At 40.0% G+C, this 27,689-nt stretch overlaps 1 protein-coding gene across 3 annotated transcripts in view; it reads right to left on the reverse strand.

Moving 5' to 3' along the window:
* FRMPD4 (FERM and PDZ domain containing 4) overlaps positions 1-27,689 on the reverse strand; it is a 304,246-nt gene that overhangs the window by 39,667 nt on the left and 236,890 nt on the right. Inside the window, exon 1 of one of the 3 annotated variants that reach the window (XM_040662269.2) lies at positions 8,521-8,717. The exons of the other annotated variants lie outside the window; for them this stretch is intronic. The gene's annotated coding sequence lies outside the window, so the exon portion shown is untranslated. Of the gene's footprint in view, positions 1-8,520; positions 8,718-27,689 lie in introns of those variants that run through there. 3 annotated transcript variants of the gene reach the window in all.

A 27,689-nucleotide genomic window follows, 5' to 3' on the forward strand; every position in this document is an offset into this window, starting at 1 on the left:
GAAAGAAAAATGCTGGAACACCTTGAGTGCTTTTCTTTATGCGTCCCATAAATATAGGCTGGGTGAAGAATGACTTGAGAACAGTCCTGAGGAGAAGGATTTAGGAGTGTTGGTTGATGAAAGACTCAACATGAACCAGCAATGTGCACTTGCAGTCCAGAAGGCCAACTGTATCCTGGGCTGCATCAAGAGAAGTGTGACCAGCAGGCTGAGGGAGGTGATTCTGCCCCTCCACTCTGCTCTCATGAGACCCCACCTGGAGTACTGCATCCAGTTCTGGAGCCCCCAACACAAGAAGGATGCAGAGCTGTTGGAGCACATCCAGAGGAGCAACCTCGTCTAGTGTGTGGTGTCCCTGCCCATAGCAGGGCTTGGAACTAGATGATCTTAAAGGTCCCTTCCAACCCAAACCATTCTATGATTCTATGATCTCAACTAGATGAAAAGGGGTTTTCTGGTGCTTTACTGAATTTTCAGCAGTTGTTTATAAATCCTGATGCAGTCACATAGGTGTCTGAATTTCTACATCAACAGTGGAAACAGACAAAATAGTGGAAGAACATAAGGAAATGAAATGATGAGGTGACTTTTCAAGCGTGAAAATTGCTGTTATTCCATTCCTTTATCACACTGCAAAAAAGAGGTTAACAATTTGATCTAGGAATTGAAAGTGATTCTTCAGAGAAAAAATCTAACTCAAACAACTCACACAGTGAAGCCTGTTTGTTCCAGACTTTTTTTTTTTTTCAAGGAGACACAATATAAACTTATGGTTAGGAAATAAATTCTCTTTTCTAATAGTTTTATTTTTAATTTCTCTTTTATGTGAAAACATACCACAAAGTAATAATAATCATCTCTTTATTTATTTATTTTTCTCTAGTTTTACTGCGGCAGACCTCTCATGCCACATGGGAAGGCAAAATTTTTATTTCATTGATGCTGGGTTACCTCTCTTCATTGTATGTGTCAGAGTAGCATGCTTAAGATGCAGACATCTTGACAATAGGAAAAAAAGAATAGTCATTAAAAAATTGTCTGAATAGTTTCACAGAATCATGAAAAATCATCAGCAAAAGACCAACAGCTATGGTCATGGTTTGCCATTATACTAAACCAGTCTTTCTGTGCCAAAAGCAAAAAGCTAGCTACTTACTCCACAGCTCTGGACCAGTGTGTGAGCACTGTCTATCAGTTCCAGCAGATTCAGAAACTCTGACAGCTCAGGTTTTAAATAAAGCAGATTTTACGCCTGGCCTTCCCTTCAGCAAAAACCACAGAATTAGCAAAGAAGCCAACAAAAACTTCATGGCACGTCTAACAGCTAATTTCACAGAAATCATAGAGTCATAGAATCATAGAATGGCCTGGGTTGAAAAGGACCATGATGATCATCTAGTTTCAACCTCCCTGCTATTTGCAGGGTCGCCAACCATTAGACCAGGCTGCCCAGAGCCACATCCAGCCTGGCCTTGAATGCTTCCATTACTACACGTACAACACTGTTACTACATGTACAGGTCATACTCATTTTAAAATGGCACTGGTGCTCGAATGAGCAAGGTGCAGCTCGGCTACTATTAACCACAAAACTGAAGCTAGTCTGACAAGTAACTATTTATGGCAACTACATGGAAGGATTTGCAGACCAGTGTACTTGCTCCAATTGTCACAGCATCTCCTGGCACCAGGCAAAGCGCTGGTGCTTTCATCAACAAAACTGCGTGCTCTAAAACAGGTTGCATACAGAATTTGGAAATAAGAAAATGAAATAAAAGATAGTTGAAGACATCAGAAACTGTAGAGAAATGACACCTCTATCAGTACAAATGTAAAAGAGATCAATATGAGTTAGATATTAAGGAGGAGGAAAGATCACAAAAAAATGACACCAAAATCTCAAATGTATTTTTATTACGTGACAGATTAACCATAATCTTTTACCTTCAGAGCTGTATTTCCACATGTACTGAAAGCAACAGAAATCATTACAGCTGCTATTCATAATCTGTACTGCACTGGTATTTTCCTCTTCGGATTAGGGCATTGTGCTCATAGTAATGAAAGGTCAGGTGTCCACACACACCCTTCCTCCCTGCAGCTACTCTATTTTTACATTTCCTTAATGCTTTTCAAAAAGCATTTGGACATTAGGTAAGATTTTGTTGAGAAAATGTTAACCTGAATCTACGTATTAAATGCTTTAAGAACATCTTGTTTTAGAGAGTTATCAGTTTTTGTTAATAAAACATAACATTCACTTAAAGCTCTTTTGGGTCAGACATCCTTCTCAAACATCTCAGCTCTAAGCAATTCAGACAAAGAAAAAGAAAGATGCATTCAGAAATGAGATAAAGCTCTTGAATTGGGAAGAACGCTGTATTTATATATTGTTCTCTGTTCAATATTTTTGACTTTATTAGTGTTCCTTAAGGAAGAAAACAACATTCATTCAAAGAGTAAATAGTATTTTTCTTTCAGATGTTTGAACTCTGGTATTGTTGGTTTTAACTCCTACCATCTTTTTGAGAATCAGACTGTTTGACCCAATCTAAGAGCATCTTTCTTTTCTTTGCTGTGGTACAAGTTTATTATTATGCTTTAAATAATTAAAGATTGATCGGAATAGTTTTAAGAATAACTGTTCAAATGGAACAAGATTCATTTAATTCCTCATTAAGAAAAGTTTCAGTGGACAGTGGCTGAGTTTTTGTGGGTTTTATTCCTGTTATTACATCTGCAAGGTTAGACAATTGATGGATACCGAGCTGCAGAGACTAATGCAGAATGATTTTTCTTACTGAGTCTGGAATAGGAAATTGGTTGGTCAAATGCCAAAGACTTATCCATGTGCCACTGAAGCAGCATAAATCATGGTAAATGTGATTTTATAATGATTTGGACAGGCAGCAAAAGAAGTTACTCTTCTCAAACTACCATGCACACGCCACAGTAATTCAGACAGCAGCAGATCTGATGTGCAAAATTCTTGGCTGTATTTGTGTCCTCACACATTATTTAATATATTTAAGATGCAGGCTGATATGTGCAGAAAATGAGTCAAAATTGTTTCCAGCCAGTTAACCACTTTTTTTTATGTTAAATTGCAGCATTTTATTGAAAAGTCCTGCTATGAATATATATATTCATATATATATTCATATATATGTGAATATATATATGAATATATATATGAATATATATGAAATGTTCAGAATGTACAAAATTCAAAGGTTCTCCTCCCCTATTGTTTGTTTGTTTGTTTTCCACTAAAGTACCATTTATTTATTGTGTTGCAATCAATAAGACATGGCTTTAGAAATCTATTTAAAGCTCTGTCCAGCCTTTCGAAATCATACTGTTGATTTTCAGTTGATGCATCTAAATATTTGTGCTGGTTAACTTAATAATATGTTTACCTTAATGCCTTCTTTATTTGCTCCCCTTTTGTATCACAAGAACTACACAATCTATTTTACACTTACAAAGGCTCACCAACAATAGTCTCAATGAACAGTTAAAAGTGAATGTATACTGCACATGAAGGTGCTCCTTAAGACATAACTCAAATTATTATTGAGTAGAAATTCTTCCCTGATAAATGCAAAAAGTACTTTAAAATACAAGGGGGGAAGGAACGTTTGAAATGGGGAGAAGAAAATTACCTGCAAACAAAAAATGAAGCATAAAATGGTGAACAGTTGCATTCTTATATCCACACAAAAAATGAAGACATAATTGCAGTGCAGTTGGACGTACCAATGCTAGCTTTAGTCTAGAAACTACGGGTAACAAAAGCAGTAAGAACACAATGCCACTCTCTTCGCTACTGATTTCCCCCCCCAAGAAAACACCCCCGCTTGCAGAGCCAAGCCTGTGTGTTGCTATCCGTACCAGCCAGCTCAGAGTTCACATGAGGATATGCAATGCACGTGCTGCACACAGGGCTGCCCAACCCACTGCCTCTGCAGCATCGCTGAGCTCTGTGCTGGGGCAAAAAAAGTGAAAATGAAGCAGTTTAATCACTGTCCTCTCTTGCTCCTTAAGCCATGGCCAATATTCAGGAGTGGAGAGGAGGACACTAAAATACCTCTCTAACTCTTTAGGAAAGCAGTGAGGGGGAAGCTGTTTGTGGAGAAGGAGAGGGGGCGAAGATGTAATTCTCTGAAGGTGGTAGGAGGGAAGATGGATATTGGCACAGGGAAGAAAGAAAAAAGGACTGAATTCACACAACTTGCTAAATGAATTTTCTAGGTATTTTCAAAACAATTTATTTTGTATACTTGTATTTTTCAGATAGATGTTGTGGCTAATCAAATACTACTTGATGATTTATTGCCCTAAAGAGAGTTATAAGGAGGAAAAATCACTGGACAAAGATTATTTGCTATATGGAAACATTATATCCTTTGTCATCACGATGGTTGCAGCACAACCAAAATGAGCATGGGAGCAACCCTGGCTGCAGTGTGGTCTGTGTCCATCACCTCCCTTCACTACAGAGCTCCAGCCTATGCTCTTTTGTAGGATGGTAAATCACCCCAGTGCACATAACAGCAGGACAAAAGTAATGACAATACTAGTAGTAGATTTATAGAGGCACAGTTTATCTTCCAACAAAATGAACTCGGTTATTTTGCCCTTTCAGCTGTGGAATCAGTTGGGGAAATGAAAGCAGAGCTATCTCTCATCCCAGCTGGTCTGTGGTGCAGGCCTCTGCCTCTACCTTGCTGGTTTTGGATAGGCATAATAAGGAATATTACATACCATTTCCCAAATGAATATTAACGCTGATGAAGATTAGGAACCGATATTGCCAGAATTCTTTTTTAGGTCACTGCCAGAAGCCAATGCGATGACACTGACATTGTCCTTGCGGGTCAAAGCCCATCTTTTCACAGAGCAGACTCTAAGCTTTCTAAGTGGATACAGCAGTAATACTGGTCAAGTAGACCAGTTTGTTAAAGAAACTGATCCTGAGGAGAATCACCCTTTTTATCAGCAGACTTAAAAATACTTACATTACTTGTAACTTAATTCATCTAATAGCAGCAGTGCTGGGCACCACAGTCTACAACATACCCTGCCACCTAAGGAAGAAACAAAAAAAAAAGCAAGTAACCTGACAGAGAAACTAGCTCCAGAGCAGGGAAATGCTGCATTTTCTGCTGTGGCAAGCTCTAGGAACATCCTAACATCATGGTTTCAGTTTCCAACTCTCAACCTCTACTGGCCACATGCAATAAGTGACGTTATCATTTAGAGAAACCTACTCCACTCTAGAACAATTCTCACTCAGGGAAAAGACACTTCTTTATCAATGTTATGGCCTGAATAACAAAAAGTATAAGATCCTTGCTTTCTGGAACTAAAATAAGCAGGGAGTGGATGCATGACAGAAGGAGAAGTTAAAAATGCAACTGCTGGAGAAAGATTTTGTTTTAAAGTATGTTTTTGTCCTTTGGGATAGTGGATCTTTCGAGTACTCACCACTATTCTTGTTCGTAAAGGTTTCCATTCCACAGGTGAAACAACTGCAAAGAGCAAAACATTTCTCCTAATCTCATTTTATGCTTTTCTAATACATACGGAGAACAGTGAAATTTGAGCCAGATCTAAGTCGCAAAACCCAGACTGGTGAATGCCTTACTTTATTACATATAAAAGGTAATTACGTATTTTTCAAAGGTGTTTGGTTCTTCAGACATGGGAGGTGCTATATAAAAGAAATCATATGGGTAACTGAGTTAACATTTTTCTGTATGACTGCCTTGCTATATCTTCAGAGCTGACAGAGAAATAGTAGATGTCCTTACTTCAAAACAGATTTAAAATTATGAAGCTGCTCTCCAAAGTCTCCCACAAGGAACTTAAAGGGCTCGATAATTTTGTCTCCACGATGAAACAAGATCCCATGGATGGCTGAACACTTTCCAGAGTAATTGTTTCTCTCAGAGGAATTTCTTCACATTAGAGTCAGATTCTCTGAGAAAAAAGGTAGTTCCTGTTATCTCTTCTGGGCTTTAAATTAAATATAAAGCTGTCTGCCTATTTCACAATTTTGCAGCAGGCTAACTGGGAAAAGAGAGACAGAGCTTTGTGACCAGTGACCCCCTCAACTGAATCTGAAGACTACTGCCATGGGAAGTTTGGCTCTGGCTTGAGATAGTATCACCATACTCCTGGATATGAGATTACATCATTTCATTTTGAAACTTACTTCTGCCTTGCTGGTTGAACGCAGAAAGGGTGGAATATATCCTGAAAAATATATATTCTATGAAACTGGAAATCTGGCATCTGTGTACTCTGCAGCTGAACAGGGCTCTGCCACTGCCCAGGTGGGTGCTGATGCCCAGGGCAGGAGGCAGGACCAGGGCTCAGAGCTGATGCGGGCACCCCCCTGGGAAGGCCACAGCCTTTGCTTCCAGCAAAGCCACAATAATTTGACACAAAGCACTTAAGCAGGCAGAGTCTTCTTATGCAATGCTCTAAGCATGAGTTATTACATAAAAGGGGTGAGGGCATGCCATGGCTGCAGCCTGCGGCTGCCATTTTACATCAGCCCATCGATAATCATCTTCTGTGCAAAGCCTGTGCTGTCAGCCCGGGCTGTGCTTGCTGCTGGCACATCTCTAGGACAGAACACAGCAAACTGCATATGCAAGAAGGTGAGAAACTGCAGCTGAGATGTGCAATCCAGCAGCAGAGCTCGCAGCCCGCACACTCCTACTAACAGTGCCTCAGAGGTACGACAGACCTGCAGTTGCTTTGCAGCATGAGGCACCACAGTAGAAGGTACCACGGCTTATGGTATTCCCCAGACACTTTCTGGGATCAGAGGGCCAGCTTCATGTAATTTCTCCCATCTTCACAGTGGCTACAGGTGACCGGTTGGACCAGCATTCTAGCTTTAAGCAGCTGGAGTTCATAAAGGTGGATTTTTTGGTACAAGAGCAATTTTAGTGTTAAACACTTACCCTGGCTGGTGGCACACACTAGTAAACCAGCAGGGTGCTGTGCAGCTGCATGTAGGGTCTAGGCACTAAAATCCATCGTGGACATGCAATGGACATTGCAGGGCTGCCTCCTGTGATATGAGCCAACTCAAGTATGCTGCAGACAAACATCTCCCACATAAACAGGCAAAATGACCTCAGGAATTTTGCAAAAAAAACCTTTTTTTGCAATGATTTTGCAAATGATTTTGCCAAAAAAAAAAAAAAAGAGATGTTAAGAGATTTATTCTGCGAAACAACTTCTCTAAAGGACAACCTTAAGGGCTCACAGCTTTCTTTTCTTGAGTGCAAGTTGCAGTCTCTTGAACAGCTCATACTTTTATCTCATTGTTAGTACACAGAGGACTTTCATTTAAAGCTGGTTGATGAAGTCATTAGGCACCACAGATATCCCTCACTTTAGCTGCAATCATGAGATAAGCAAAACGGTTTCAAAAGTCTTATCTTGTTCATTTGTACACACTGACAATGATCTATCTGCACAAGAATAAATTCCTTGTTCCAAGGACACGCATTAAAATTCAGACCTCAGAAGAGACATAACAGAAGATTTAGCAAACAAAGGATATATGTTTTTTAAGACTATATATTAAACAGCAAGATTAAAAAAGACTTGTCAAAATTTAGTCTGACAGAAATCACCATAACATTCCCTATGTTCCAACGGACATAATATTCTTCAAATAGTAATTTGTCTGAGCAACCTGGAGATTTCCCGGGAGTCTAATTAGACTGCAAATGTGATTTTAAAAAAGAAAATTAAACCATTACTTTAAAATTACATTTATAGCTGATGAAAAGTAGCGGATTATGAGTACTGGCTGGCAGTTTCTTCACATCTACAGGTCAGGATTTAGTCACATGTGTAAATGAGAACAGTTAAAGAGTCCACCCTCAGGCATCGCTTTGGCCTTTAGGATGAAAGTGTCGGCTAAAAGTAGATTAGAGGAAAAAAAAAATCTGAACAGGTAAGTCACAGACCACTGATAATGTGTTTTTATCACCTGCAAGTTAAACCAGATACAAAAACGGCTCAGTGCATTTCTCTACTTCCTCATGTCCTGCATAGCAACAGAATAACAGCTACAGAAAACAAAAATTCCAACACTACTGATCACAGAAAATGATCCCACTATTAAAAATCTCTTCAATGGTGTAACCTTTTTTACTTCTTTTCCTGGTTTTTTCCCCCGTTTTTAAGGTATCTTATTAAGGTATTTTTCTTTTCCTCAATTCTGTCCTATCGTGACTTTTTGCATTGCAGTGATAGATAAAGATCATGTCAGTGCATTAGCTCTCTGTCTACAACGGATCAGCAGCCACTGTGTAAAGGAAAGAGGCAAAGGAGAGAAGTTACAAAGCCAGATTTCAGTTAATCACTGAAAAAAAAAATAAAAAAAAGAGGGAGATCAGAGAGCTCTGGACGGATTTATTTTGTTTGCTTCCCTCCCTCCACCCCCCCTCCCATTTCAGCTTCCCAGGAATTGTCCGAAGTTCATACCTTCCCCGTGGCTTTTCCGAAGACCCAGTTTCCAGGAGGAAAGCTTCAGGAAGGTAACTTGTAAAGGGGCTCTTTGCCCCTCAAAATCCAGAATTTCAGCTGTTGAACCGTGTACTATCAGTATTTCTACAGCAATTAGAAACAATGCACTCTGCTAGTTCTTTGCTTCATCCTGTGAGACCAACTGTCTCGCTTCTGCTTAGCTGCTCTCCATGCTGCCGGTGCCAATATCATTAACCTATTTATTCAGCTTGATGCACCTGAGTGTTTTGCAAAACATTTTGGTGGCAAAGCAACTCCTCACTTTCCTTGCAAAGCTCATCATGCCTTGCTGGAAGTCAGGGCAGTTTTCCTGTTCAAATAGAGTCCTGAAGAGCTATTCCCTTTCTGACCCTGGGCAAAAAAAACCTAAGTGTATGTCCCCAGGAGAACACGTTTTGGTGGATTACAGGTTATGCACAGCCAGCCATCAGATGTGTACATGAGAAGACAAAGTTGTGTTACACTGGTTTCAGAAGAGAGGCACAGAAATGATCAGAGGGCTGGAATACCTCTCCTATGAAGAAAGGCTGAGGGAGCTGGGCTCTCTTAGCCTGGAGAAGAGAAGGCTTCAGGGAGACCTCTGGGTGGCCTTCGAGTATTGAAAGAGAGCTTATAAACAGGAGAGACTGACATTTTATGTGGTCACATAGTGATTACGATGAGGAAGAACGGCTTTAAACTAAAAAAAAATGGAGATTTACATCAGATGTTAGGAAGAAATGCTTTCCCCAGAGGGCAGTGAGGTGCTGGCACAGCTGCCCAGAGAAGCTGTGGTGCCCCATCCCTGGAGGCGCTCAAGGCCAGGTTGGATGGGGCCCTGGGCAGCCTGAGCTGGTGGGGGCAGTCCTGCCCACGGCAGGGGTTGGGGCTGGGTGGGCTTTGAGGTCCCTTCCAACCCAAACCATTCTGTGATTCTAGGATTCTACAAAGCAGAAGTTATCAAAGTATTCATTCAGTACAGCTATGGTATATGTAGAAAAAAAGAGACAAAAAAAGAGTATGTTTTTTTCTAATTAAAAGAGTTGTAGAAATAAATCTTCCCCAAGAAAGAATATTATGTAAACAGATCATTGTGTGCTCTCTCTGACCTTTGTCTGAAACAGCCAGAGCTGGTCCTATCAGAAACAAAATGCTGGAATAAATGGACTTCAGATCTGATTTGTTCTGGTGATTCGTAAATTGTTGTATTCCCTTTCCAAGTGATTAATTTGTTTCATAAAAGCTTGTGATAATGCTCAGATTCAGAGGTTACACAGCAGACACAGTACTGACATTTTTGGTTGACATTTGCTTTTCATCAGAGTTCTCCTGAACTTCAGAAATCACCAATTAAGTATTCATTGGATGGACTGTAATTGTAAATCCTGAATCTAATATACTTGCTCCACATAAATTCTCAGTTCAGAAAGGAAGACCACTTTCATGAAAAACACATTACAACATATGTACTGCATATGCATAATATATATGAAATTATATAGTATTTATATAATTTTTATATATATATATTTGCTATCAAATTACCACATATTTTGTTTAGCTTATTTAAAGTCTGTTTTAATGGGTCTGAAGTTGAAATACATTTCTGATTCAGCCACCTTTGGGTCTCCAGCTCTAACACTGTGCTGAGGATTGGAAAATTAAACCAAATAACTTAGGGAAAGTAAAAACAGAAAGGTGAAAAGTAATGGAATTTCATTTTGAAACTTTATTACTATTATTTTCAGCGCAAAGAAGATAATGATGATGCATCCAGAGGTTCTTCTTAGAATCCATTGGGTAAATGGTTAAATTACATGAGACAATTGTGAGGAAGAGGATGAAGTCAGATGTGCCAAAGGCAACTCTTCTGGGCAAGGTCTCCCTTTTATCCCCTTCTGACCTCTTTTTGTGGTATGACAGCCTCAGGAAAAAGAACATGAACTGTTTTATATCAGAAATGTATCTCAGTACTCTAAAATTCATGCATGAAATAAAGGTGTATCGAAGTCTACCACAACTTAAAAGCTGTGACTCCAGTAATTATGAACAGTGGATCATTTATTTTCTCATTTTCGGTCTTTCATGATTTTATGCTCCTCTGTAACTAGCAGGACTGGCCTCACACTTAAGGCAGATTTTCACTCAGTCGTGTGAATGCCAAGATTCATAACAAAATTACCTAATGGTTTAACTTCAACTTGTAACAGGAATACTGGAAAAATAATTCCAAGTACTGCAGCTATGGCTATAGCTCAGTAATTATATAGAAATAGTCACTGTTTTTTTTTCTTTTGTATCTGGAAACAAAGTTAAAGGCTACTACAGCAAGCTACAGCAGCCCTTCACTGTGTACCCAAATCCTCTGCACCCCGCCCCAGAGATGCTGATGTGAAATCACTGTAGTGTAATGCAATGAAAAAAGGTAATGAGTGCAACAGATCATCCTAATGAGGCACAAAACTACCAGAAAACTTTTTTTTTTTTTTCCGAATCTGTGCTTGGTTTCATTTATTTACAATTGTCATTTACTTTGATTTATACAGATTCATAAAACCTAACAAACTAAAAACTCTTCCAGCATCTCACCCCTCTATGGCTTGGTTTTGCAATAAATACCATCAATATGTATCTTCAGAACAAGTTTGGCACACTCGTTATGTGCATTTTTTACCTTTTGTTTTATGAATCTCTCGGTAGATACTGTTGCAGAACAGGGAGATTGATGGGAAACCAAAGGGAAGGAACTACGGAGAGCAAAGGGGATCTGCAGTGATTAGCATTGGTATCCACCGGGAATGCCATGTCACAAAGCTACTCTTTGAATTACCTTAGATCAAATAGGCAAATGCTTTTTAAAAACACTCTCTACCATTTGATGGGTGTATCTTCCATAAATTGCCAGGCTACAGTACAGCTTCTACAAGTAATCCATGGAGTAATCCAAAAACAGCCTGACTCAAATCCCCCTGAAATCAATTAAAGGATTTCCACTGTCTTGAGAAGGCTCTGGATCAGATCCATTTTGCTAAAGGATGAACATCGCTCCATGGTTCCCAAGAAAACTAAGAACAGGCAGAAGAACAACACTTTCCTTGTCCCTTTCAAGAGATCTTTGTCAAATATTTCGTTTAACAAAGCCTTAAAGAACTAGGCACTCCATGCTCGACAGTAAAAAAAATAATCTAGGAATAAGCAGTATACACTTCAGTATTTTAAGCTTATTACTATAATTTATGGATTCAACACATACATAGAGTATTAATCACACTGCGTGCTGAAGAGTTTTTCTTAACAAACAAAATGGGCACCATTCCCTGTGCCTACAAATCCGTCATCTATGCCAGGTAAATAAAAATAACGAGTTTACAAAAGTGTAGAACTGCTTTATTTTCTCTTGTCTGTTTAATAGGCAAGAGTTATAATAAATAACTTCAATAAATAAATCCAGCACTGGAAAGTCAGGCAAACAGCACTATCACTGCCATTGCTTAAGAACTGTAAAATGCTGCATTTTGTTACTCCATTTACAAAAAAAAAAAAAAAAAACCAACCCTGCATTGTTAAACAGCTATTTGAATAAATAGATTTTAGACCAAAGATCCACTGATGTTTACCTTTATAAATTAAGATAGACATAAAAAGTCATGCTTATAATGATATCACCTTCTCTGTTCTGGGCTGCATTAAAAAAAGGGTGACCAGCAGGGAGAGGGAGGTGATTGTGCCCCTCTACTCAGCTCTTGTGAGGCCCCATCTGGAGTACTACGTCCAGGCCTGGGGCCCCCAGTACAGGAAGGACGTGGAGCTCTTGGAGTGGGTCCAGAGGAGGGCCACTAAGATGATCAGAGGGCTGGAGCACCTCTCCTGTGAGGAAAAGTTGAGGGAATTGGGCTTGTTTCGCTTGGAGAATAGAAGGCACTGGGGAGACCTCATCATGGCCTTCCAGTACTTGAAGGGAGCGTATAAACAAGAAGGGGAACGGCTGTTTACAAGGGTGGATAGTGATAGGACAAGGGGGAATGGTTTTAAACTGGGACAGGGGAAGTTTAGGTTGGATATCAGGGGGAAGTCTTTCACCCAGAGGGTGGTGACACACTGGAACAGGTTGCCCAAGGAGGCTGTGGATGCCGCATTCCTGGAGGCATTCAAGGCCAGGCTGGATGTGGCTCTGGGCAGCCTGGTCTGGTGGTTGACAACCCTGCACATAGCAGGGGGGTTGAAATTCGATGATCGTTTTGGTCCTTTTCAACCCAGGCCATTCTATGACTCTATGATTCCATGAAATAACAAAAGAGCGTGTTGCTCCTGCACTATGACGAGCAAATGGTATCCTATTCATCCTACTGGGAAATTTATACCATGCAGCCTCCTGCATCAGGTATTTAAATGAACAGCCTTGATAAAAGCCTTTTCTCCCTCCTCACTGTTAATGACACATATGCAAAAGCACTGTAATTATTCTAAAACAGCAGCTGAAGTAAAAACTCTCCTGGAGACACTGGTGATCTGTCACAGAGAGAGTATTGTGAAGACAGCAGGCAATTCAAAATCCCAATATTTTTTGCTTGAGACAATTTAACTGTTCAGAAGCATCTATCAAACACTTATACAAGCATATATTGGAAGAGTTCTTTAAGTTTACTATTTGCTCAATAGACTATTATTTCTATGAAATATATGAAGTGTGTCATAGGAACACACTCTAAATTTGTGCAGTAAAGTAACTAGACAAAGTACCCACTACATAGAGCATTCTGGTAGAATGCCGTCTTTCTAATGAATACGCTAAGAGAAGTTAATCCTTACTGTAAATAAATTATTGCTCAAATAAAAACTTAATATTAGTTCAGTAAATCATGTCTGATTAAGGCATGCATGCCATAATCTTCACTGAGCATGCTGCCTTACAGGATGCTGGGAATGAGGCATAGGGGTTTCATACACACACTCAGACTCTTTGTGCTGGTAAACTTAGAACTGGAGGGAGTTTGGATTAGAGTTTGGATTGGTTAGTTACTGCAGATGACCAGCTTTATCACAACAAAAGACATACGTAGTTTTTTGAGCTTCAAAGATCTTAAGAGCAAAATGCACCTTCAACCCAACTTCCCACAAACACAAGCTGCTCCGCTAACCATAGGTGGCAGCTGTTTTGTGAAGGCTTTAACATCTGCTTGAGTTATTGCACATCTTTTCAAATGGATACAAGATCTTCACTGAAAGACTTGAAATAACCGTGAACAGCCACAGTTCTGTACAGACTGTGCTCGTGGGCACCCACATCTTCATCACCCTATGTGTGCTCTCCCTCATCTTCCCATTTTACTAGCTGTGTTTTCTTAGACATGGGATGTACTTTTCTACTAAGTACATGAGATGCCTGCTATCCAAGTTCTTCCCCATTCAGATGCTCATATTAAGATAAAGCTATCTTGATTTCTCCCACAGTATTCCAGCTGGGTTGAACTTCTTACGTCTCTCATAAAAGGGTAACTTCAGGCTCATTTTTGTCACTCTTCCCAAACTACCTCCAATTACTAGTACACTTTCAAGAGAGAAGGGCACTGCAGACATTCTGTGGTTACATATAAAAGGTTATATTGCCTCTCTACTCCCACTTGATACTCTTTTTCTTTTTACATCCCTTTTATAATCATTCTATTAGCTACAATGTACTGCTCTGAATGATCTGATTCAATGAATTATTTAGTGCAATGGCATGCTGGAGCATGAAATACTTAACTGCTCCTTGAAGTTTTTTTCCCTAGGCTGAGCACTGTAGCCAAAGGGACCAACACAGGAACATGCACATTCATGACTTTTAATCCACTTACTCCAAGCAATGAGCACATCCTCGTGCACTTCACCTTGGACACGCTTCTCCTGAAGCAAAGCTTAAACCTATCAGAGGCCACATTCAACACACCTTGCTGGGTAATAGACCCCACCTTGCAATGCCGGCACATCTTCCAAAGCTCCTTTCCCTAAGTGTCTGTGCTTCTGGAATCTGACTGCTCCAACTACTGCCATGTGCTAGCAGTGCAGTCAGGGAATGGTGGGAAGGTTCAGTGTCAGGTTACTGCAAAGCCACACTTCATGTAATTAACCATATGATGGCAGACACTACATGATTTCTTTGATGCTGCTCTATCAAACGCAGTGCACGATCAACAGCTTGCGAAGAGGTCAGTATATCAAGACTGCTCCCTCAGCTAAAAAGCGTAGCAGACAGCAGAATTGCCTCTGAGAGGCAAGCATCATGCATCTTGATAATGATGACTTATGCATAACTTCTTTCCACAATCTCCTTTTTTACCTCACCTCCCCTTTCCCACAGTTGGTTTCTTTTTTCTGATCTTACGGTGCTGTTCACCAAAGGTCCCTCTCTACCCTCAACATGCAGCCTCTTAGCTCAGGGGCTGTAGACTGTGATCTCACAGGTCCTGGGCTTCACTATTTCATCAGCTAAGGCATGTTTCAGGAGCTGAGCACTGCTCTTTCAATGCGGTGAGACAGAGCAAGAGGATCACAACCCATCTCAGAGGATAAGTGTGGTATTTGGCACACAACCCTAGTGGGTGCACACCTGGGCTTAATAACCCACCAGCAGATACATACATCTCCCCAACACTGTTCCCTCAAAAACTCCTGGAAGAACAAGGCAGTCCTCTGTACCCCACTGTACATTTCCATAAGGACAGAAAGAGTTAAGAAAAGGTTTTGCTTCAGGACAGGGAGGGTGGCTCAGTATTCTCAACAGTATTTCAGCTCCACCTGAAACAACACATGATAAAACACTGAAATGCTTAGTTTGTCAGCCTGAAGTGTCAGCTTCACTTTCGATCAGACTGACCTCCAGCTCTGCCCTCTTGAGCTTTTCAGACTCTCCCAGCAGCTGCAGTTCCAGCTGCTGCTGCCTGACTTCCAACCCTCTTGACACCCACAGCCTCTCCTAGGAGCCACTGCCACCAACAGGGTCGCATTTCTGCACTCCCTGCGGGAAATACCACTGACATCTAAGGGAAAGTGTCCAACAACTCTGTTACAGTACATCTCAAATGGATTAAACTGACTGGATTAAGTGTCTTTTAAGTGTCTTTGGAAAAATGTAAGTAGTATATATACACTAAGCTATAAATGACCTGAATATCCCATGAACACGAATTATCTAAAAAACAATAATAAAATAATGAACCCGGAAATACTCATAAAGTGGTAGTGGTTATATATATAAATACAAAACAAACCAAAACACCTACGTTCACATCATCATTCTCTACTTTAACACATGATTTCCTAATAAAGCAGGAAGAAGATGTGAGTTTCTAATGCTGGAGAGAATCACAATGACATATCAGAACCGTCACTTTTTATTTACCACTCCCTGGTAGAAATATGGTAAATATTTAAAATATATAACTTTAAAGTCTCTGACACAATTTTTTTTTTATAGAATGTCATGATAAGGCTTGGTTTCAATGAGCTACAAAGCTTCAGGTTTTCATTTTTAAGAAATGCTCACATTTCAAATCCATGATAAAAAAAACAAACAAGCCTTGATGTAATACATTCTTCTTTTTATCTGCACATAAATAGAAATATATGCAAATGTATATACACAAATGTAGAAGACGCAGTATACATAAGGCATACTGTGTACTATTTATCAACAACCTAGAGAGGGGGATTGAGTGCACCTTAAGCAAGTTTGCTGATGACACCAAGCTGGCTGGTGCCACTGATAGAACAGAAGGAAGGAATATCATCCAGAGGGACCTGGACAGGCATGAAAAGTGGGTCCATGTGAACCAAATGAGGTTCAGCAAGGACAAGTGTAATCCCAGGTACGTGTGCAGACTGGGAGAACCAAGTGAGAGCAGCCTTGCGGAGAAGGCCTTGGGGGCTCTGGCAGATGAAAAACCAGACATGAGCCAGCAATGTGTCCTTGCAGCCCAGAAGGCCAATGGTACCCTGAGCTGCATCAAAAGAAGGGTGGCCAGCAAGGAGTAAAAGGTGATTGTCCTCCTCTACTGCGCACTCATGAGGCTCCTTCTGGAGCCAAATCTACATCAAGATGCGGGGCCCCCCAGCACCCCCTAGCACAAGGAGCTGCTACAGTGGGTCCAGAGGAGTGCCACGAAGATGATTAGAAGGTTGAAATACCTCTCCTGTGTAGACAGGTTGAGGGAGCTGAGGCTATTCAGTCTGGAGAAGATTCCAGGGAGACCTCACTGTGGCCTTCCAGTACTTAAAGGGAGCTTACAAGCAGGAGGGGACTGACTGACGTTTTACATGGCCTAATAGTGATCAGGACGAGGAGGAATGGCTTTAAACTAAAAGAGGGAAGATTCAGGTTAGGTGTTAGGAGAAAATTCTTTATTCAGAGGGCAGTAAGGCCATGGAACAGCTGCCCAGAGAAGATGTGGGCACCCCATCCCCATAGGTGGTCAATATCAGCTTGGATGGGTCCCTGGGCAGCATGATCTGGTGGGTGGCTGCCCTGCCCATGGTAGCAGGTTGGGACTGGGTGGACTATATGGTCCCCTCCAAAGCAAGGCATTCTAAGATGGACTGCATGGGTACCGTTTTCCTAGCAACTATGCCATCACAGCAGCTGTGAAACACTGAGTCATCTCTGCTGGTGCAGAATTTTATGAGTGAGGCAGTGGAAACAGTGATGTGAAAGGCAAGGCATGTTCCGGATGACCATGCAGATTTTTATGAGTGCAGCATGCAGGCTCCTGTTCACTGCTGGCAAAAACACATAGCTAATAGTGGTTGCTATGCTGAAAAAATAGTGTTCTGTATAGTGTTTTGTAGAGAATTTGCTCCATCTAACAGCATTATTACGCTGTTTGTATCTGTTGTAATTTCCATGGAAATATACAGGAGGCATTACTTTTGGATCAACCTATGTACAATCTTCTCTTTCCCTCTTTCTTGTTGGAAAAGAGTGTGTTGAATTTTCTTCTACTCTCACATGCCAGTATGTAGTATATTTCCTTCCTTAAATTCATAGTAATTTATATGAAATATTAATGAACTCAAGCCTGCTGGACACTGAAACATATGATTATAATTGGTGTAGAACACTGAGAAATTGTTTCAACACTTTCAAAGAAGAAAAAATGCTATCTTTACTAACACATTCATTCCAATATTTAATTAAAGGCTTTGAACACAAACAGAATTTCAGATAAAATGCAGAACAAAGGGGTATTTTTAGTTGCAAAACTATAGTTTCCTTGTAAAATTGAGCAGCACTGAGAATGACATGAGATAAAGAAGTAAAAAGAAACTGGACTGCAAACTAAGTTAATTAGTAGTTTTTAACTTTTTTTTTTTTTTGCTGTCCTCCATATTTGAAAGTTGTTGCTACTACTCTTGGTAAACTTTTAGGCAGATGATACATCTTTATGTCACAAGCACACTGTAATGATGCACAGAAAAGCATACTGAGCAGAAATACAATGTAAGGAATGAAAATCTCAGTACAATGATTAAGCTTCATGACTCCTACAGTTTTTATTTAATACAGATGACCTCAAACACCTGAAACTGCTATAGCAACCAAGTCTCCTCTCCAGAAGAAGTGTCGCTTTGCGCCCTGCTTTCTGAGTAACAGGCCTGTTGAAAAGTTCAAGTATTCTTAAAAAAAATGGGCAGATCTTCAACAGAGACAATTATTCAACATAGACAAGACCTTTGCCTCTCTTGGAATCTTGTTTGATTCACAAACTGAACAAAATTGGTTTTAACTAAACTTCCAGCCAAGCTGACTTACTTTATTTAACAGTAAAGACATTGGACTACAGGGATTTTCCCTTATGCAGTAGATAAAATACATTAAGCTTTGGCCTGCCTGAAGAGAAATAAGATCTAGCAGAACAGTTAACATTTCGGCACATATGATGTAAGAAATATGTCTTTTGGGGGAGCAAAAGGTGATGGCATTCAGGGGTTATCTCTGCAGTCTTTATCTTGATATTTTGGCACTCTTCTTGTTTTCTCTGTTTATCAGAACCAGTTTGTCTTGGTTCCTCAGACCAAGACAAATTAAGACTAAGACTAATATCCTTTGGAATCACCTGCAGCAAAATACATGTGATCAGTCCTTCCCTATTACTGTTGCTGCTTCCAGGAGCTCTGAGAAGACTTGGATGTTTCAAGTCAAATAAAAAAACCAGAGAGCAGTATATTTGGGGAAAAGCCTAACAAAGGCTAAAACTGAAGCTAAAATGCTTCTCTTACACTATTCTCATGTTGCTTGAAATGAATTACAACTGATCCCTTGTGATTCAGGAAATCAAAAACAGGCAGAAGTGACTGATAAACGCCCCAGAAACCTATTGCATTAAACTGCCTTTTGAAGCATTTGGTATTTTTTTTAAATATTAATTTACTTTTAGCCATTTTTATTTGCTGCTAGCTTTTGTCTTCTGTCCTTTGTTTAAAGAGAAACTGTGTTTGTTCTCTGACCTCTCACGGTGACCCAGGGTCTTCCTAATCAGTGTCAGTTTTTAAACAAGAAATCTCACACTGGGGGACTAATAGGATAGCATATATGAAAGTGTTCTCCTTCTCTGTTAACTAAACTTCTGATTGGGCACATCAGATAAACTTAAATGTAGATACTCATTCTCCAGGCAATTTTGAGAGTCCTCATAGGCTACACTATAGCTAAACTAAAGTATGTGTTCTAATTTTTCTACGTTATGAACCAATTCAGAAGGTCCTGAAACACTTCTATTCCAACTACATTATACTATCTACTGCTGAGTCTCTGAGTCACAAAATTACTCTTCATTGGAGGGGAGTAGTAAGGACAGAGGATTGTGACTTGCTAATGACCATGTTAAGCCTTATGATCTTAATTACCAGTATTTTTCAAAAAGCTTCCAATAAAATTTAGGCCTTGTCTGCACAAAAACATTTGTAAAATTTCAAGTCAATTGCATCGAGAGCCAGGTCTGCTTTTCTTAGAACACAATTAAGTCTTTACATCTCATACTCTTTGAATCAAAAGGAAATTTGGAACAAGAGAGTTTTACCAGAATTGTATTCATCCATGTTCTTCTCATCTCTACTACTTTTGTGATATTCCAGCCACACAGACAACCCACCAGTTATTAGTGTCAAGTACCATTACCACCACATATCTTTGTCTAACAGAAAGGAACTGCAGTGTCAGAGCAGGGATGTGAGATGGAAATTCAGAGACAGTCACTGTACCTGGACCCTAATGTTAAGAGGGATTGCCACCTTCTGTGCACGTACAGTCTCACTTAGTATATTAAGTGTAGTTTGAGATGTAAGTAGGATTAGGATACTAAAAACTAACTCCGAGTCAGAAAGCTGGAAAGACAAAGCATTGGCATGGCAAAGATAGATGAAGTTCATAACATCTTTTGGAACTCCAGAGTCAGCTTTTCATTACACAAGTCTTAAAAATTCCACCGTTATACCAATGGACTATGAGCTACCATGGCCCCTCCACTTTACTTGCAAAAGGATTTTACCCATTTTTCAGTTAGGCACTCCCTCAGTCTCCCTCCCACCACAGACAGTGCTACTTGCACCCTGGCAATGAACAAGTGTTCCCTTAACACCAAACCTGGGGTTACAACACCATTCACTGTGCTAGCTCCTCATATTACATCAGCAGCCCCCAAGAGAAGTGCTAAAACCCCCAATAATTCTTTTTTTTTTTCTGATTGCACGGTTCAACGTTTTTAAAAGCTATTCATTTTTGTTTTTCTTCCCCATCCACTTCATCTGTGCTATAACAAAGACATAGCGGCAACACTAGGAGTTATGCTAGCTTTATTTTCTCCAATTTGACAAACAAATGAGTTTTTGTGAAATACACAAAAGCCTTCAAGCACAGACACTGCCAGGAGATTCTGCAGAACTAACAGCTAAAGAATAAAGCTATTTCAAATTCATGAAATCACATAAGATATTGCAAATCGATCACGGTCTTTTCACCCTCCTCTCACAATAGTTTAAATTACCTTTTACATTTCCTATGAGCACTGGTGCATATAAAACAGCATCCCTAAAGCAGGAGATTAAAATCTTTATGCTTTTCCTCGATACAAGGCACCTGTAGCAGACACAGCCTTCCAAGGGTCAACTCAGAAAACCAGCAAAGCATCTCATTTGCCTCCCAGTGCTTGCTATCACCATTGCTGTCTTTCTGTCAAAAACAGCATTTGGGTAATTCACAGTAACTACAAGCACTGTGCTTGGTGTCTTCATTTTCCTTTCACTTGTTTAAATGCACATTTCTCTGTCACCCTGTAGCTACTCAGGCAACAAATAAAACAGGTAACTTCTAGGGCCCAAACGTCTAGCAGCATCTCAGCTTAAAAAGGAATGCCGATGCCATCACTGTCCACATTTCATTAAGGAAAACAGCTCAGAATACTGAAAATTCTAACAAGGTGATTCCTAGAGTAACACGTGTGTAGCCGAGATTGTGTCCAAATATAAATAGCCAGAATGCAACTTCTGCTTGCAGACAAAAATGTACGGAAATACCCAGTATGTAATAAAAGGCTCCAAAAAGCATCACAGGCCTTACGTCATGCAACTAACATGGCTCCTCAACGATGTCAATGCTTTCCATTACCGTAGCTTCACTAGATGATGTCTATATGCAGTCAATAACTGACTGGCAGGATGAGGGAGTTGTAAACTTCTCAGTGAGGACTGTAACACTTTACTGGAAGAGCAGAGTGGCTCAGCACATGCAGTGGTGAAGGTACGTCTGTGATCTTCATACTTTACAACCACTGCTTGTTGGCAGCCCATACTGCTTCTTCAGTCCCAGAAACTGTTCAGCACAAACTGACATTTCCTGAGCAACCTCCTCAAGCTGTCTCTGTCTTGTTTTCCTCCTTGTTTTCTGCTCTCCGCTGATTAAACTGCTCTGTGCCACAGTGTTTACCTTGTAAAACTATAGCTGTCCTGTAGTAACATGCTCAAGGCAGTCACACAAGCCACACAATATTCAAGTATCAGCAGCAGGATGTAGAGGGCTATCTTGCCCAACAAAATCTTTTATGATTTGGAAATGGCATCCAAAGAGGAGACAGGTAACAATGTCAGGAAAGAAACCCCCTTCCTGTCCCCAGACACAAGACATGAGATTTCCAGGCACCTCCTCCGGCCCATTCAACAACAAGTAATCCTCAGATGCACAGAGCTTGAAGCTACACCACAAAGAGGGACAAACATCTATTACAGAGCATGCTATACAGAGGAAATCCATCACGTGAAAGGGTAAATTCACACAAGATAAGATAAAAGCTGGCTACTCATCTATATGTTTTTACATGTAAGCAATTTGAAACTTTTGCATCATTGTTTTAAAGTAAATCATAGCTTCAGAGTAAATCCCCCATGCCCCATGCAGACAAGTATTTGTTTAGTTGTACAAGCAGCAGCAAGCCCGCTTGTCAGGGCATGGTAGTGATAGCAACATTTGCTGGTTCATATCTAAAAAAGGACTTTTCTACAGCTACTCATGCATTGGGCACAGCTGTTCATTATCTCTGTCTGTACCTCTGTGTTCTGTTCCCATAAAATAACTTGTTATGGAACAGCTGACCTGAAATTCATCGTGACTCCAAAAGATAACAGAGTTTGATGATGACATAACACTTCAGCTGGATGACACATCAAGCCTTGGAATTTCAAAACGACAACACATTCGCTAACTGTAGGGGGTATCCAGCTTGGTGAACATAAAAGAATCTTATGAATTAAGTTGTGAGTATTCCAAACCTTTGAACTATTGAGCCCAAGCTTGTCTAAATCACATCAGCTAACTTGCTGCTAAGAACACATGAACAATGTGAGAATGCATGCTTTCACCAACCCAAAGCTTTTAAAAGAAAATGTCCATAGTTTGTATCAATTTTAACAGTAACAAGTCATATCTTCCTACAGCTTCTACCTCAGCTTAATTCTTACAGGCCTTTGACAAGGTGGACAAGCTATTTGGAACCATATTATAGGGTTACAATCTACAGAGACCCGATTCAGTTCTCAATCCATTAGCTCAAGTACCAAAAGCACCTCACCATGGCAGCCAAGAAAACAGGCAAAGTAGACGATGCTAAATCTGTGCTATCACAATTAGACTGCAGCAGCTAATTTATGGCATTTGTTATCTCTGTTACGTTGCAGAAATACCTCAAAATGTAGAAGATATATATCTAACAGCACGCCTTGAGTCTGCCAGGAACTGAGTTCTCTTATCCTGCATCTGAGCTCTATGCTTGGGTCAGCTGTTAGAGGTACTTAATTAAATGTCTTGTCAGAAAACGTAATGCCCATTGATCTCACTTGTAAAACTCCTACCAACTACAGAGAATTTGGTCCAACACTCTGTCCCTCAGTTCAGCATTATGTATCTAAAAACCAAAACATTAGTCATTCACAGTGTCAAGGCTTGAAGCAAAAACGTGTACAGCCTCCGGATTTATGTACTGAACTGGGAGCATAATGGAGTACCTTCAAACGAAATGTCTGCATGATTGGTTTTTCAGGAATAGCAGGCTTCAAGATTCTTGATTGCTAAGCTGTATCATAGTTAATAACTTAATATCCTTGACTTTTGCTATACGATATCGATGAAGAAAGAATGTCTTTAATATTAAGTTCACCAAAATTGCTTGATACAACATATGAGATAGTCTAAGCCTGGAGACAGAAATTGCATTTGAGAACTGATCTTTACAGCTGCTGTGAAAAGACAATGATGACAGGCACTGCTACTGAGCTCATTGTTGCACTCGCATTTAACTGTGATGGTACAGAGAAGGCAGACTGGTCCCCTGACACACTCACAGTCAAATGGCAGCAGTAGAATCCTTATCCACTGCTTGATGATGGTGAGGAAGGTCAGCATTGATTAAATTTACTTTATCACTTAAAATGCAACACAGCCTAAAACCCTGGAGGGTTATTTCTCTCCAGTCGTTTGGTAATACAAATTCAAACAAAAATGCTACTGCAGAATTGAAAGAACCCTCCAGATCCCCATGACAAAAACTTGCCAACACATTATTTTATGTTATCTTATGTCTCTTAAATAGAAAATAGAGACAATCGGAAAGAATAGCCCTTAATGAATTTCACCTTTTTTGTTTGCTTGTTACAGCTTTGCAATTGAAGTCTTTTGATGGAATTCCACAAGAAGCCAAATACTGATCTATTGCTTCTATAGTTTCAAGGAGTGAGATTAGTCCGCTCTAATTTAGCAATTAAGAAGTCAGGTTTCTATTCTAAGATGGTTTTCTGTCCTCCTTCTTTAGACAATGAGTAAATAAAGCTTTCTGCAACAGGACAGTTTCACCTAAAACGAGGCAAGTATTTCATACAGATAACACTCTTCCAATGTCTCTGCACTTATATATATATAAAACCTAGATAATTATTTTAATCAATGAATGAACAAAGTACCATTACCATGCCCTATTTGGAGTTTGTTTTACGAGGTAAGCATCGTGCCTGTGTGTCACTCAAACTATCAGTAAAATAACTTGCTAAATAAAAAGACCCTTTACTCATGTTATGGTCCTTGTAGACTAATGCATACTTAGTACAATCTGTACTAAGCTGTACATTACAGAATCCGCACTGGCAGTAAAATAAAAACAGGATGAGTAGCTCGTGCTACAGCTTTGAACAGTCTGTACTACAAATGCATCTTCTTTCTTTAGTATTGTGTTCACTTGCTTCTTGCCTTGATTTTAAGAATACATTTAGAAAACTGGGCTTGTTTCTTCTTTTTCCAACTTCAGTAACTTTCTGTCTTGAATAGAACACTTCTAGAATGCAACCACTAGTGATACTCATAAAGGTGACCTCTTTTGGTAAGGGAAACCATAAACATGACTTCTAGATTTCTGCTTGAAAATAGCTCAGGAGAACTTAATATGGTACAAAAGTCATTGAACATTACCCAGAAATAATGAGTGCCTATTTATTTGGTCTGCAAATCACACAGTATTCATCTCTCTGCAACCTTGGCTTTCAAAGGATGACTTGAACGCTAATTAAATGTTGTCAGTAAAGCAGGACTAAAGTGAAGAGTGAGAACAAGACCCTGCAGTTACAGAGAGAAGGGCCTCACAGCAAGAAAAGGGAAAGCAGCTTCACAAAGTAGAAATAAGTGGCAAATAGAGATAGTTTATGTAGAGAGTGTTAGAATACAAGGGATTCCAAGCACTTTCACAGACACTAGGTCCGGAATAACAAGGAGGATGAAGGCCATAAAGATAAGGACTGAAGAGCAGCTCGAAAACATTTGGCAGGGAGGTGATTAGATGTCTACAGAGCAAGTTGAAACCAGTTCAGGGGATACCCCCCCTTCAGGGTCAGAAGTTTGCAGCAAGGAAGACTATGAGCCTTCACGAGGAAGACTATGAGCCTTCGCGAGGAAGACTATGAGCCTTCGCGAGGAAGACTATGAGCCTTCATCATCACGACCTACTATGCACGTGCAAGGGGGGGAGGGACTGCATGTTAATGGGCTTTCGGGAATGTAATGAATATGTATCCAAATTCCTGTCAACTACTGATTATGAATTAGTTCAACCTATATCTATAGCACGATTTCTCCTGACAGTGTGCAAGTTAGGTGGAGCGATCCCCCTTGCACCAGGGTGTATGCGTGTCACCAATAAACACATACCTGCTCTATATCCTTACTGGCTATAAGGTCTGATTTCCGCACGTCAAAAGGAGTTAGATGGATGAAAATGATCTACAGGGGATATTTATACTGAATAACTCTGATAATCCTCAGGCCTGAGACCTCCTAGGATAACTACAGTATTCCTTAATTCATTAAAAAAAACCCACGTATATACACAACCCCCCCCAAAACAAAACAAAACAAAAAAAAACCACCAACAAAATCTTTTACCATATTCCTTCTCTGTACCCCTGGAGTCTGCAGAGGTGGTTTTAAATACAGTTTTACAGTTAAGATAGCTCATTTTCAGTAAGAAATAGTTAGAAATCACAAACAAAATTAGAATATCAACATGCAATAGAGACGTTGTGAAAATCTATGTACTGTGTGTTCCCCTTATCTTCTTGCATTTTCATGCAGTAAAACTGTTACACAAAATTGATCTCCATAAAAGACTGGTTTAACCATTTTTAACCTTATTTTAAGAGTAAAATGGACATAATGAATTTGCACCTGATAAGACAGCTGAAATTGCAGCTGCTTTGCTGAAGTAAAACAAAGTAATGTGAAAACATGGATGCTATTTATCTTGTGGATAATTTAGAAGTAAACCAAATGTATTGCTTAGGGACATGCTCTTTGCTAATGAAAAAAGATTTAACTGACATTTTTCAAATGCTCTTTGTCCTGGTTTCAGCTGGGACAGAGATGATCTTTCCTTCATAGTGTCTGGTTATGATGCTGGGTTTTGGCTTTAGGAGAAAAACAATGTTGATAACACACTGATGCTTTAGCTACTGCTGAGTAACGCTGTACATAGCCACAGCTGTTTCAGCTTCTGGTACTGTCCTGCTAGTGAAGCAAGGAGGCACTGGGAGGGCGAGGAGAGCTAAGAGGGGACAGAACCAGCACAGCTGACCTAAACTGGCTAAAGGACATTCCATTCCGTACGATATCATGTGATTCTGTAGATAACAGCAGGACAAGGGGAACGGTTTTAAGTTGAAAGAGGGAAGATTTAGGTTGGATGTTAGGGGGAAATTCTTTACCATGAGTGGTGAGGTGCTGGAACAGGCTGCCCAGAGAGGTTGTGGATGCCCCATCCCTGGAGGTGCTCAAGGCCAGGTTGGATGGGGCCCTGGGCAACCTGGTCTAGTAAACGGGGAGGTTGGGGGCCCTGCCTGGCAGGGGCGCTGGAGATTCATGAACCTTGAGGTCCCTTCCAACCCAGGCCATTCTGTGATTCTGTGAAAAAACTTGAAAAATGGTGGGGAGTTGGCCAGAGCAGGCTGCTACTGCTTGGGGCCTGACTCTGTACTTGTCAGTGCGTGGTGAGCAGTCGCTTGTGCTTCACTTGTTGTGTATATATACAATAATCATTACTATTATCTTTTTCTTCTTCCTTTTCTACTTTGTTTTCTCTTCTGATTCTCTCCCCCATCCCACTGACAGCTGGAGGTTGGGGATGTGGGGGTGAGCAAATGACCGTGGTGCTGGGTTAAACCACAGCATTCTCCTTGGTGAAAATTCAGAATCTTGCATAATTTTTTTTTTTTTGATTGAAGATGGAGTGGAGCAGAAATTTCATTTTCCATTTTCTTTGCCCTCAGTACCACAACTTTTTCAAAGTAAATTTCCCAGCAAGGTTTTTTTGGGAAACAATTACATACTGCATTAGACTAAAAACTCTAATTAGGTTCACCTAACAGTTAACATTTGTATATACTTTTATTTAAAAGTTTTGATAAAGCTCTATGATTATCTAGTTATGAAATTTGTCTTCTTTCACATGAAGTTTGTTTGTTTTCTTTGTTTGGTACAGTGTGATCCTTATGCCTGTAATTTGAAAGTAGATTATTTTTTCTCTTACTCTCTGCAATCATAAAGACAAATCATTTCTTGTCTTTACAAAAAGCTGTGAGGGAAAGCTGCATGACAACAGTCATAGAATTTCACATCACAAATATAATATATACTTTACTATACCTAATCAGCAACAGACCGTACAATCACAGAAAAATACTGTGTAGGAATATCAATTTTTCACTGACTAGTTGCAGTAATCAAGACATGGCACAACATAAAGCTAAAGAAAAGACTTCAACTTGATACAGCTCTGAAAAGCAAAAGCCCAGTGAGGTTGGTTGATCTTCATGGAGAGCCTCCTTCAAGCGCCAGAATGGTCCAGTCTGATCTGCAAGGAAGTGGGTAGTCAAGGTAGAACACCAGCCTCGCTCCATAGGGAACTCCAGGCTAAGATCCAGCACAAAACAGAACTGTGCAGTAGATGGAAGTGGAAGCAGGATACCTAAGAGAAACAGAAAAGTACTACTTTGCCAGGCAGGAACGGAATTACCAGTCAGCCTCAGCCTAAACTCAACTATCACTGAAACCAGTAAAGATGTGAACATTAACAAGATGAGCCTCTTCAGGT

The sequence above is a fragment of the Gallus gallus genome, chromosome 1 (assembly GCF_016699485.2).
Source record: "Gallus gallus isolate bGalGal1 chromosome 1, bGalGal1.mat.broiler.GRCg7b, whole genome shotgun sequence".
Classification (NCBI taxonomy): domain Eukaryota; kingdom Metazoa; phylum Chordata; class Aves; order Galliformes; family Phasianidae; genus Gallus; species Gallus gallus.